Genomic DNA, 12,646 nt, shown 5'->3' on the forward strand with positions numbered 1-12,646 from the left:
ACTTAGTGAGTGTGTGCTTAATTGATTTTTATGTGTGCATGAGCAATTGTAAACTACACCCTCCTAACAGCACAATATTAAGAACCTGAGCGTTGGCCTGACCCCTCAGGGCAACACAGGCACAGCGAGATGGCGTTCGCTACCACCTTGTAGTCCATGCAGAGAAGGGACATGGGACGCCAATTCCTTAGGTTGCGGGGATCTCCCTTCTTTGGCAGGAGGGTCAGCACAGCCCTCTGGCATGACAGGGGGAGCTCCCCACTTCCCTCAGATTCAGCCCAGACCACAGCAAGGTCCGGGCCAAGAATGTTCCAGAAAGCCCAGTAGAACTCTGAGGTCAGCCCGTCAATGCCCGGAGCCTTGTTGCCAGGCATCCAGTGGAAGGTGGCCGAAAACTCAGCCAGAGTGAGAGGGGCTTCTAGTCAGTCCTGCTCACCCACACTGACCTGCAGGAGTCCCTCCCACAGGGTCTGACAGGCTTCAGCATCAGTTGGATCCAGCTAGAAGGCCCGCGCACTGGTGCATTTCACCTGGATCTGTGAGGGGGGTGCTGTCACCCATCAGAAGGCAGGTGATGTACTTCATGGCTCCCCCACCTCCTCTCCAGGGCATAGAAGCTGGAGCTGCAGCCCATTTCCTGAAAGAGCTCGATGCGCGAGCGGACAAGTGCACTGCGGGCGTGGTGGTCATCCAGAGTACAAAGCTTTTCCCACCTCTCCCAATACTCTCTGCAGAAGGATGGGTTGGTTGAGTCAGTGGCCAGGAACCTCTCTAGCTCTAGCACTTCCTGCTCAAGCTGCTCCCGGCCCGTCTCCCTCTGCCGGGTGTGCCCCCCCAGTGTAGCCGTGGCAAAAAAGCCGGATGCACACCTTCTTCACATCCCACCATCTCTGAGCTGAGGGGAAAGCTTCCCATTTCTCCTGCCAGGCCAGCCAGAACTCCCAAAAAGCCTCCCTGAAGCCCAAATCTTCCAGCAGGCTGGCATTGAAATGCCAGTAGGCCAACCCCCAGATGCCCCTGGGCCCAGACAAGGTGGTGATCGCTGAAAGGGGTTGGCCAGATGTCAAAGGAGTGGGCCCGGGCAAAGTGCAGCAAAGAGGTATAAACCTGGTCAAACTGGGAGTGGCATGCCTGCTCCTCCCCCACTCTCATGTAAGTGAAGGCAGGGGGTTCAATGCAGTGACAGGCATGCCAGATGTCCACCAGGGAGTAGTCTATCAGGATCTCTCCAAGGATGCCCATGGCGGCCTGGCTCTGCTCCTTGCCTGACCAGTCTCACACATCTAGAGTGATGTTAAAGTCTCTGCCAAGGACCAGGAACTCACAAGGGTTGAGGGTGCTGATGTATGTGGCCACCTCATGGAAGAAATCTGCCAACTCTGGCTCCTTTGCAGGGGCTTACATGTTCAGAAGGTTCAGGACCAGCCCCTGCACCTAGACCCAGCGGTGCAGCAGGTAGCCCAGCACCACCTCAATGTCCTGGAGAACAATGTCCAGCTGCAGGCCCAGGGAGAACAGGGTGGTCACCCCAGATGAGGTGACTAAAAAAGGCCCTGCCTCCCTACTCCAGAAGCCAATTTGGTTCATTGGCTAGAGTCGTCAGGGCCACCTGCAAGAATACCTTGGGGTACCCCCCCTCCTGAAGGAAGAAGAGCACACGGCACCTACAGAGACCCTTTTTGCAGCCATGAACATTAAGGGTCGCAATCTTAAACAATCTCATGGCGGGGGGAGGGGTGGAATAAATGGCTTAGCAGGGGCCTCACACATCTCAATGCCCGGTGTGGGTCCCACCAGTTCTCGTAGTGCCCTCCCATAAGCATAGAGGTCATCTATGAAACTGTGGGCCCATCTATAGATCCAGGGGTTGCAGCTTTTGGGCCCCTTGCCTTCCCCTGCCAGTGCCCTCGCAGTGGCAAGGACACTTGTCAAAATCTCCCCAGCGGTGCAAAGCTAACTGAACCTCCTGGTAGACCGGTGGGTGTAGTCATGGTCAAGAAATGCAAGTAGCTCATTCCTGGGGACTGCTGGAACCAAGAGATCTGCAGGCTCCATGAAGCCTGATGGTTCTCAGGCATCCTCTTCCTGGTCCTGGAGCTCAGGGGTCTCTTCCAGCACCATCTGAACCTCCCAGTCTGCTAGGACCCCGGACTCTGGTTGGGATTGGGAGAGCTCTGTAGGTCCCTAGAACAGGGCTGGGCGTAGGGGTGGGGGTGGGGCTCCTTCACAAAATGGTGGGGTAGAGCTAGAGCCCTGGGGGGTCTGTGCAAGGTCCCCAATGAGATCAGCCCCTTGATTAGGGGACCCCACCATGACCCCCTCTGGTGTAGGGGTATGGAGCAGGCTGCAGGTGAGGTTTTCCTGGGAGGGGGAGGGAAGAGACTCACCAGGCACCAGGGTGGCTCTGACATCTGCCTCGGGGTACTGGAAAAGGGGACCTCCTCCCTCAGAACTCACTGGGGTAAGCCCCAGGGTCTCTGTGTCTCCTAGATCAGAGGGAGGCAGTTCTGCCACCAGGCCTTCCTTTGGGCAGGCCTCAGCCTTGGCACCCGTGGTTTCAGGTGGTAGGCCTTGGTCAGCAGGATGAAGGGCTTCCCCCATGGGCTCCTGCTTGGGACTATCTAGCAGTTCTGAAACCTCTTCTGTGGGGATCACCTATTTGATCTATCCTGGGGGTGGGGTAGTAGGCACAGCTGGGAAGGCCCATGGAGCCTGGGCCGCTCCTCCCCCCCATGTGGTGGCCTTGGGAGGGAGAAAGGAGTCCTCCACATCAGAGGACTCCAGCTGTGCCCAGGCCTTCCTCTTGACTTTACACCCGGAGGGGACCTGCACCCACTCAGCCATGGGGTGGTCCTCAGGTGGACAGGCTCCAGCAAGAGAGCGCGAGGGTTAGAATTTTTTTAAAGCCATGACAAGGGTATGACTAGGGGCAGGGGGGCCCTGCTTCCTCTCTCCCCCTGGTTGCTGATACCCTCCCTGGGACTCCACTAGACTTGACTGGGGGACAGGGTCCCTTGAGCTCACCAGTGGGCTCGTACTTGTGTCTGGGGTGCCAGGGCGGCCTGAGGGGGTTGAGACACCAGTGGTAGGGGCTGCCCTCTTTCCAGTGGGACCCGTAGGTGCCCTCCCCACCTGGCCCATGGGGCACTCATGATGCAAGTGCCCCAGGGCATGGCTCCAGAAGCAGCAAAGGTCCCCTGCTGTATCAAAAATCCTTATGGGGGCCCCCTGATAAATAATTACCAGGCACCCCTCAGCCTCCAGCTGCACTCCCACTGCCAGCTGAATCATGACCTGGCAACGGAAGGAGTGCATGTGGCAAAGGCCAGGATCTGTGAGAGAGCCACCACTGGGGAAGAGAACTCTCCCCAGGGTTTGGAGCTCGGAGAGCAGGGCCTAATTGGGAATATAGGGAGGGATGGAACCGAGTACCACCCTGGTCCCCAGCTGTTCTAGAGGCATGAGGGGGACGTACTTGCCTTCCACCATGAGCCCCCTCTCCACTGGCTTTTTGTGCAGAGGCCTCCAAGGCAAGGAAAAAGACCCCCTTGCCATTAAAGCAGGAGACTGTCATGAGCTTGGGGGTCCCAACTACTCAAGCCAGGGCCTGCACCCAGGTCTCAAAGCGCAGGTTCTCCTGCTTGGGCAGTTGGCACTTCACTGCATGCCTGCGGGTGAGTGCCGGAAAGAGGGCCATGCTGCCCGAGCTGGAAGGGCCAGTGGTGGAGGGTCCAGGCTGCCCGGCTTTGGGTCTCCCTGCAGCTCCCTGTGCATAGCTGTGGTTCCCCCCGGGGACCGTGTTGGTGGGGTCTGAGCTAGCGCCAGGGACAGGTTGAGTGGGTGTGGTGGCTGGTGTAGTGCATCTGGTCCCCTCAGGCACTGGTGGTCTAGGCTTTGGGGCAGGGCCCTTGCCCTTCCCACCCCCAGCTGTGGAGGAAGTTGAGGAGAAGCCCTTCCCACTGCCCTTGCCCTTGGTCCCCGATGATGGGAGAGGGGGGAGGCCTGGCCAAGGGTGACTCCCTGTTCCTGTTGGCTCCTGCCAGAGTCCCACCTGCCCCTGCAGTGGAGGTTGCAGGCTTCTTCACCCCTGGGAGGAGGTTGATTGGACTCTGCCTCTGGAGTGGAGGCTGCAGGGGCATGCATCCCCTTGGGGGCTTGGCTGGGATCCATGCCCATAGTGGGGGCTGCAGGAAGCTCTGTGGGGGCATCTGCCCCCCCAGAAGCTTCCTGCCCTGCCATTGTTTCCCATGAGGGCAGGGAAGACATTAAAGTAAAACAATATCCCGCGGGACTGGTGAATCTAGTAGGGGTAGGCTGGGGTTGTGGGGGAGAAGGGGGATAGGGAGGAAGGGGGTTGAAGCTCACTGAGCCACGGTCCCACAGGAAAAAAAAAAACCATGAGGCCTATGCTTTGATAATGTGGGGGGGAGGGGAAACAAAAAATACACACACAAGGGCTGGGGAAACTCAAGCTGGCTTACTCAGCCACACAACAAACATCAGGTCGGGGGAGTGGGTGACAGGACTTACCACACAAGGGCATAAAACACACGGGGAAGGCTACTGATTCAGGTGTAAAAGATGGCTGGAGCAGTGGAGGGGCTTTTTTTGTGGAAGATCTGTCCAGAAGCGCCTCAGGCCTCCAGCCAGTCACTCAGCAGCAGAGCAGTCAGCAGGAAGACAAAGCAGGATCAGATGCAGTGAGGTAGCTGTGGGGGAGGGTAGGAGCAGTCAGTCAATTAGGAAGTGATCCAGTGCAGGTGTGGTGTCAGGTGGTGCAGCAGAGAATCTGTCTCCTGAGAGGGGGCAGCAGCAGAAACAACAGTGGCAGCAGCAAGAGCAGCAGTGATGGTAGGCGCTGTCCAGTTCAGCCACTCAGGGTGTGCTTCTGGTGAAAGTGGAGGTGAAGGTGGGGGTAGCCTGCCAAGGTAGGTGAGGCAGGCAAGGTTCCTTTAGACTGTGACAGTGATGATGGGGGAGGGGTCCACAGGCAGCACAGGCTCTCTCCCCAGGCTGTCCCCCGACTGCGGTTTGGTGGTGGGCTGGGCAGCAGACTGGAACAGGGGTGCGGAAGCTCGGGTGTGGTGCTGGGGTGTGGTGCAGTGCAGTGCGCCCTTCCCTGAGGCGGGTAGCAGTGTGCAGCAGAGGACCCTCCCAGGGGGGCAGGAACAGCAGCAGCTGCCCAAGGCAGGAAGGGGTGTGGCCAACTTACTCCAAAAGCTCTGAGACCAAGCCAGCAGTTAATAGTAGCCAGAGGCAGGAAAGGATCTGGCTATTTTTTCCCCAGAAGCTTCTGAGACCAAGTTTGCAGCAACCAGCCACAGCAGCAGCAGCCTGGGACAGGAAGCGGCATGTCCAACTTCCTCCCAGAGGCTCCTCTCCCAGAGGCTCCTGAGAGCAAGTAGCCCCAAGTTGCTTGCCAGGGCAGCTTTTTGTACTGCTGGGGACAGCACAGGTGCTGGCCCCAGGCTCTAGCTCCCCTGGCTGCAGATCCAGGAGGAGCCAGGCAGTGTTATTTTGCCCAAGTGGCACAATTTTCTCCACAACAAAGTACACGTCTGAGCACATGCGCTGAGGCAAAAAGCCCCAGCTCAAATTTGCACTGTTTCTATTTGAGCTGCTGCAAACTCACATGCTTGCATGTGTGGACATGCCCATATAGTGTATTCTGGGCTAAGGGCATGAACAGATGAACCATTTACATAGCCATAAAAGGGAGAAGGACTTATCGTGGTACAAATCCTGTGTAACAATTTTCTTTGACCACCCGTATCACACTTCAGTGAAGCGCAACCACAGTAATTTCCCATCTGTGCCATTTGGGGTAAATGACTATAGCACAGCTACACATACTACAGGTTAGGCAAGTATAGACAAAACAATTATATTAGGTCAGCTCCCAAGCAATCCCCTTTCCCTTTCCACTGGAGTAACTGTACATCTATCCATGTCTTAAGACAGCCAAAATTACTTACCTGAAATCTTCTGAAGATCTAGCAAATGGAGAGTATTGCTCTAGTTCAATCCACTAATGGCTTATTTAGGCTACACCAATAAGTGTGCTTCTAACTCAACATAACCAAGGACTGAGCATCAGGGAACATAAGCCTTTTATGTGCAGTTTTTAAGAAACTCACAGATGGTGCTGTAAGCCAGAAAATAACAATGGGAAAATTTCACAGATTTCATAGACAATAGGGCTGAAAGGGACCTCAGAAGATCATCGAGTCTAGCCACGTGCCCGAAGGGCAGGAAGTCAGCTGCGGTCATAGGATCCCAGCAAGATAAGCATCCAATTTACTCTTGAAGGTATTCAATGTAGGTGCTTGAACCACCTCCGATGGCAGGCTATTCCAGATCCAGACCTGGGAGGGTGGGACAGTAAAGAAATTCTTTCTTATGTCCAGCCTGAAACAGTCTTGCAGTAGTTTATGACCGTTTGACCTCGTCATCCCTTGGGGCGCTCTGGTGAGCAAACATTCCCCCAGATACTGGTGGTCACCCCTGATAAACTTATAGGTGGCTTAAATAAGCAATTTATTTTAAAAGGCGAGGGAACTGTAAAGGATGGATTTTCAGAAGCAATGATCCGTTTTCTCTAATGCACTTCTTCCTCTGTTATGCACTGCATAAATTCCAGAAGCCTGCAGATATCAGAATTATAAAACTTTACAGTATAACGCAAGCACAAAGATAATGGTATAGACTTCGCTCAAGGCAAGGGATGATAAATGGCCTTAGTGAAGCACTTCTTTGTTGCAGAATATTCCCCCCCCACACAAAAAAAAGAAAAGAAAATACTACAGAGATTAAAATTCTGAAAGAAACAGAGCTTGGCAAAAAGAAGCTTAATGAGCTACCTAGCTTCAGGCAGCCTTTGTATCTATGATTAATTTAATGTTTCCCCTTAAATTTATTTTAGAAGAAAAAAAAGGAGGGGGGGGGAATGACTAACCAAGTTTTATAAAAGTGAACTTCAGAGCTTTAAAAACAAAACTGTTTCAGTTCCCAGAACACACATAGAATGTGCATGTAGGGGTGAGTAATTAGCATAGACTCTAAGACTTAAGCTTCAGATTTTCAAAGTGATTAGTAATTTTGGGTAGCCAAACAAATATCTCACAGGAGACTGATTTTTAAAGTGCTAGCATTCAGCATTCATGGAAAATCGGGCCACTTTAAAGAGTCACAAGTTGCCACCACAGATTCAGTTTCCACTTTGGAAAATCTTGTGCAGAACCCTGAAAAAAAACACTTCCACCTTTGGCTAATTGTTAAGCCCTGCTTTTAGGATTCTACAGTTCCCTTTGCTACAAAGAGTACCTAAAGCAGCATGGCAATGCTCTATGTCAGGATGGATGTATAAGAACATCAGCTTTTCCAAAGGGAAACAAGGGAGGCAGAACTGAGTGTTTGACAGGTGAATGGAGAAAGAATTAATTTTCAATTTGCAATGAGGAAATCAATTTCCTCTACATAAGTGGAAACCTCAGTTAAAAATCGTATATATTACAAGCACCCAATCCTAAACCAAGTTAAATATTTATTTATTTGTTTGACCCTGGTTATGGACCAGAACTTTATTATACTAGATACTGCACAAACATAGGACACAGTCATTAAAATGCTAGTGCACTGTCTACATTTGAGTTCCTGCCATTGTTTCTACTGGTGAAATGGAACAGCAGTAGCAACTCCGGGAAATTTGATGGGAAAAAGGCTAAGTCTGACCTAAACATAGATGGGCTTTGATGCTATGTGTAATTCCCAATGCTTTCATTGGGAGCTACATTCTCAGAAACAGAGAAGCAGATGGCCCAGATAAACTGTCTACTACAGAGAAGATACGATACCTGTGCACTTCACAAGCAGTTACCAAATTGTCTTCAGTAACTTTGATTTTAAATGAAGTTTTGTAATTTAACTTTGTATCCCTCCCTCTAGAAAAGACCCCAAACTGCTCAAGTCACCATTTGCTACATTTTTTTAGTTATTTGAAAGAGATTCTACCTGATCTTTTGTGCACTACTGAGTGTTTGTCAACAGTTCCTCAATTCTGCCTTTCAGAGTCTCTGCAGAGCTGTGGCTGGACATAGACAAAGCATTTCCTCTAGGCCCCATTCACAGCATATGGTATAAATGTTCCTACAATAATGGCAGTGGGCTTAGTGGTAGACTGGAAATCAAGAGATTTGCTGAATGACCTTGGTAAGTGCCTCTCTGTGCCTCAGTTTCTTCCCCTATAAAATGTGACAAATGTTGCTTATCTATTTTGTGAAGGACTGAGAAATACGGCTGTGCAAAATTTTGCCAGGCATTTCATTTCAAAGTTGTTTCGATGTGCTTTGAGCTCAAAACAGTGAAATTAAAATGAAACAAAAGCTTTCAAAACAACTTTGAAACAAAACAAGGGCACTCGAAACATTTTGAAAGTTTTGAAATGTTTCGAGTTTTAAAGCTGGGCTTTGGCTTCAGCGCCAGTCCCAGCCAGCAGCAGCAGCCTCCGGTCATCCAGCGCAGATCCAGGGGCTGTGCCCCACAGGAGGATTCTGGCACCTCCCCCAGCCCTCCCGGGGGGTCTGGGCCCCCAGATATGCATACCAGATGACAGCATGCTATTGCTACTGGCTGGGTCCAGCAGGAGCACCAATCTTCCTAGCACTGGGTGTGGGCTGCATCCAGCACCAGTCCCAGCCAGCAGCAGCAGCAGCCTCCTATGATCTGGCAGGCAGATCGAGGGGCCCCTGCACTCCCAGGAGGGCTGCGGGGCTCTGCCTGACTCCTCCCAGGGGTGCAGACTCCCGATCTGCCTGCTGGATCACAGCAGGATGACAAAACAAAACTTAAAATAAAACACTGTTCCACTGAAACAGAAGTTGAAGCAGAATGATGCTATTTCACACAGCCCTACTGAGAAATACACATGGAAACCACTGTATGAAAACAGGTATTGTTTTCAAAATGATTTTTCATTCTGCATGTAGTCTGATACTTTAATCTCAACAGTTTATTCTTTTTTAGTTTGGTTTACACTGCTACCAGCTTCCAGGGTTGGGCAATAGAAGTTGCATACTTTCTCCTTCTCCAGAGTTCCAATGATCACGTTATTAGACATCTGATTCCAAGCATGCTGTAATCTTAATAAATCATGCAGACTGTATCAGGGAGGTGCCTATGTTCACAGCATGCAGGGGAATGGGTTTGTTTAATCGGCTTTTTTATTTCTAACCAGTGTGATCAGAGAGCAATTCTGCATTATAAACAAAATAGCTCCAAAATGCCATATTGCTGCTTTTTTTATCTTTTTTAAAAAGTCACTTCTTATTTTATGGCTACTCCAAATGTTCTTTCTTAGATTTAAAGAGGACAAGCTGGTTACATTTTTCTTTATTTTTTGCCAGGAGCTTTATGCATCATGTTTGATGTTTCAGCATAGAGCCTACTATCTAATTCTACAAAGTACAGTTGATCTATTTTGATTTTGTTGAGCAATAGCTCACAAAAATAATAACTGTGATCCTGACTCTAGCAATTGGACAAGACTAGAGAGTCTGACATACTCAGGCATTTACCTTTATCATTAATCCTGCTTGTTGCAGTTATACAGATGGTAACTCAGCCTAGACAGATCATGTTCCGTCTGCATTTTATGTAAACATTTTTTCCTTTTTTCTTGGCACAGTTAATGGATTTCCTCTTGCTCTGCAGAGAGTAAATTATGTTGAAAATTAGAGCTGGGAAAATAAAGCAGTCATCCTCTGTTGTCTACTGAGTGGCTAATACAAAGGATCCTTTGCTATAACAGGTGGCACTAGTTTGCACCATTTTGGCAATCTCAGCAGAGATATCAGAACTAAGTAGGCCTGGAAACTATTTACTTGCTCACCTCTGGAAAGGATCTTGCTTTGCAGGGCAAGCTTAAGGTATATAGGTGGCAGTGCAGTGAAGTTTGCACTACTTCCTGTTCTGCCTCAGGTATGTAGCTAAGCAGATTGTTTGAAGCTCTGGCACTGTCAGATTAACCATCTTTCCCAAGAACAACTATTCTAAAGGCTTTTCCCCCAATTTTCCATGAAAGCCCATTTCATGCAGCATCTATCTCCCTGCTAAAGAATTGTATTGTTTTTCATAGATTCATAGATGCTAGGGCCCAAAGGGACCTCAACAGATTATTGAGCCCAACCCCTTGCCTAGGCAGGAAAGAGTGCTGGGGTAAGATGACCCTAGCCAGATGCCTATCCAGCCTTCTCTTAAAGACCCCCAAGGTAGGGGAGAGTACCACCTCCCTTGGAAGCCCATTCCAAATGTTGGCCACCCTTACTGTGAAGCAGTTTTTCCTGATATCTAGCCTAAATCTGCTTTCTGTCCGTTTGTGACCATTGTTTCTTGTTACCCCAAGAGGTGCCCTGATCAACAGAGCATCTCTAATCCCTTGCTGCGTTCCCCTAATGAAATTGTATGCAGCCACAAGATCACCTCTCAGTCTTCTCTTGCAGAGGCTGAAGAGGTCCAGGTCCCTCAGTCTCTTCTCATAGGGCTTGTCCTGTAAGCCCCTAACCACACAAGTGGCCCTCCTCTGGATCCTTGAGTCTATAAACATCCTTCTTGAAGTACAGCACCCAAAACCGAACGCAGTACTCCAACAGCAGTCTAACTAATGCCATGTAGAGGGGAAGTATCCTCTCCTTGGTTCTATTTGTCATGCATCTGCTGATGTATGAGATAGTGTGGTTAGCTTTGCTGATGATTTCGTCACACCGACAACTCATATTCACTTTGGCGTCCACTGTGACTCCGAAATCTCTTTCTGCTTCTGTGCTGCTGAGAGGGTCACTTCCTAGCCAGTAGGTGTGCTGGATATTTTTGTGCCCTAGGTGCAGCAGTCTGCATTTGTCCTTGTTGAACTGCATCCTATTGTAACCCATCTTTTCTAGCCCGTCCAGGTCTGCCCGCAATCGTTCCCTGCCCTCTGGAGTGTTCACTTCACCCCACAATTTAGTATCATCTGCAAACTTGGACAGAGTATATTTCACACCCATATCCAAGTTACTGATGAAGATATTGAAAAGTACAGGTCCAAGGACCAAACCCTGTGGGACCCCACTACGCACATCCTTCCAGGTCGATACCGACCCATCTACTACCATAGTTTGGGTGTGACCACTAAGACAACTTGCCACCCACCAGACTGTGTAAACATCTATGTCACAACCTCTTAATTTATTTATGAGAATGGGATGAGATACTGTATCAATGGCCTTGCCTAAATCCAAGAAAATGACATCCACCTCTACTCCTGTGTCTAAGTGTTTTATGACCCTGTCATAAAATGAAACCAGATTGGTCAGGCATGATCTGCCTGCTGTGAATCCATGCTGGTTTCCCTGCTGCATTATTTTTTCTGCTGGACTCCCACAGATATGATCCTTCATAATCTTTTCCCTCTCCATCCTCTTGCCAGTCCTTCCTAGAAAGCTTGCTCATTTTACAAGGCCTCTAAGTAGTAACATCCCACATACTTATGCCTTTTCTGCCTCGTGTTTAGGTCACAGAACCATTGTTTGAATACCTTCCACTGGGTCTCCAATGAATCATAGCTCCTCTGTCCCCACCCCTTGGACAGCAAGACCTTTTGGGCAGGAAATGTCTTTACTACCATCTTGAAAGGAATCACTGGAAAAGTTAGACTAAACCATCTGTCTCACCACTGTTTGCTTTTAAGTGTACAAATATAGACAGTAAATTGCAAGATTGGCTGAACTCAGTATGTCCTTCACAATGAATTCTATTATCTTAATTATTTTTTTACACCCTTCTACATTAGAACTAGAGGCTTGTTCAACTAAAACACTCTTGATGTTTCTATTGATGTCTTATTAATTGATATTCTATACCATATATCTCCTTATTGACTAAATGAATGAAAGTCTATCTTGTGCTTGATAATATTACTTCAATCTGCCTAGTAAATTACTAGGATTTAAAGGGTTATTTATTTACTTACTTAGTTCTTAAGTGAATGTATTAGCCAAAGCACTAAAGAATTAATCTCTCCAATTTACAGAAGGCAGCAGGTTTAGTTCAGGCATCCCCAGTTTACCCTAAACAATGTGACTCTATTCACATTTGGAAAAAATGTCACCAAGAAGATACATGAACATTTGGAACTATTACTATGCCCCTAACATACCACATGTCCCTGCTCAGAAATAATTCCCACTGTACATAGATAATCACAGTGCCATTTTCAATTAACTTGCTTCCAGCAATACTAACCACCATATGGGTCTCCATCATATGGTGTCCATCCACAAACATGGTGCAATTGTGGATGGTGCAATAACCCCAAGAGTACAGACAATCTTTCCACTACCCTCCCACAGACAGAGTTCCCATGTTGCCAATTATCATAATTTTTAGAGTTCTTTTTCCCAGAGCCAGCTACACAGTTTAAGAAAAGAATCTCAGCTTTCAGTTAAAATAGATCAATTTCTAATTCTTATGTCTACAGAGAAAAAACTTGGAAATGTGATGTAAGGGTACCTTCCGGGTTCAGAAGCTATAAAGCAAAGTAAAAGAACCCAATATATATACATAATTTTAAATATAATGAATTTTCAGTGCTAGAGTCATGATTTGTTAGCAT

At 48.8% G+C, this 12,646-nt stretch overlaps 1 long non-coding RNA gene across 1 annotated transcript in view; it reads left to right on the forward strand.

The window, feature by feature from the left end:
* The window catches only part of LOC109287222, a 26,075-nt gene extending 15,200 nt beyond the window's left edge, over nt 1-10,875 (forward strand). Inside the window, exons 2-3 of the long non-coding RNA XR_002094774.1 lie at nt 5,125-5,128; nt 10,650-10,875. This is a non-coding gene — a long non-coding RNA (uncharacterized LOC109287222). The remainder of the gene's footprint in view (nt 1-5,124; nt 5,129-10,649) is intronic.
* Nucleotides 10,876-12,646: the final 1,771 nt, after the last annotated feature.

The sequence above is a fragment of the Gavialis gangeticus genome, unplaced genomic scaffold, assembly GCF_001723915.1.
Source record: "Gavialis gangeticus isolate Ggan-Ray unplaced genomic scaffold, GavGan_comp1, whole genome shotgun sequence".
Lineage (NCBI taxonomy): Eukaryota > Metazoa > Chordata > Crocodylia > Gavialidae > Gavialis > Gavialis gangeticus.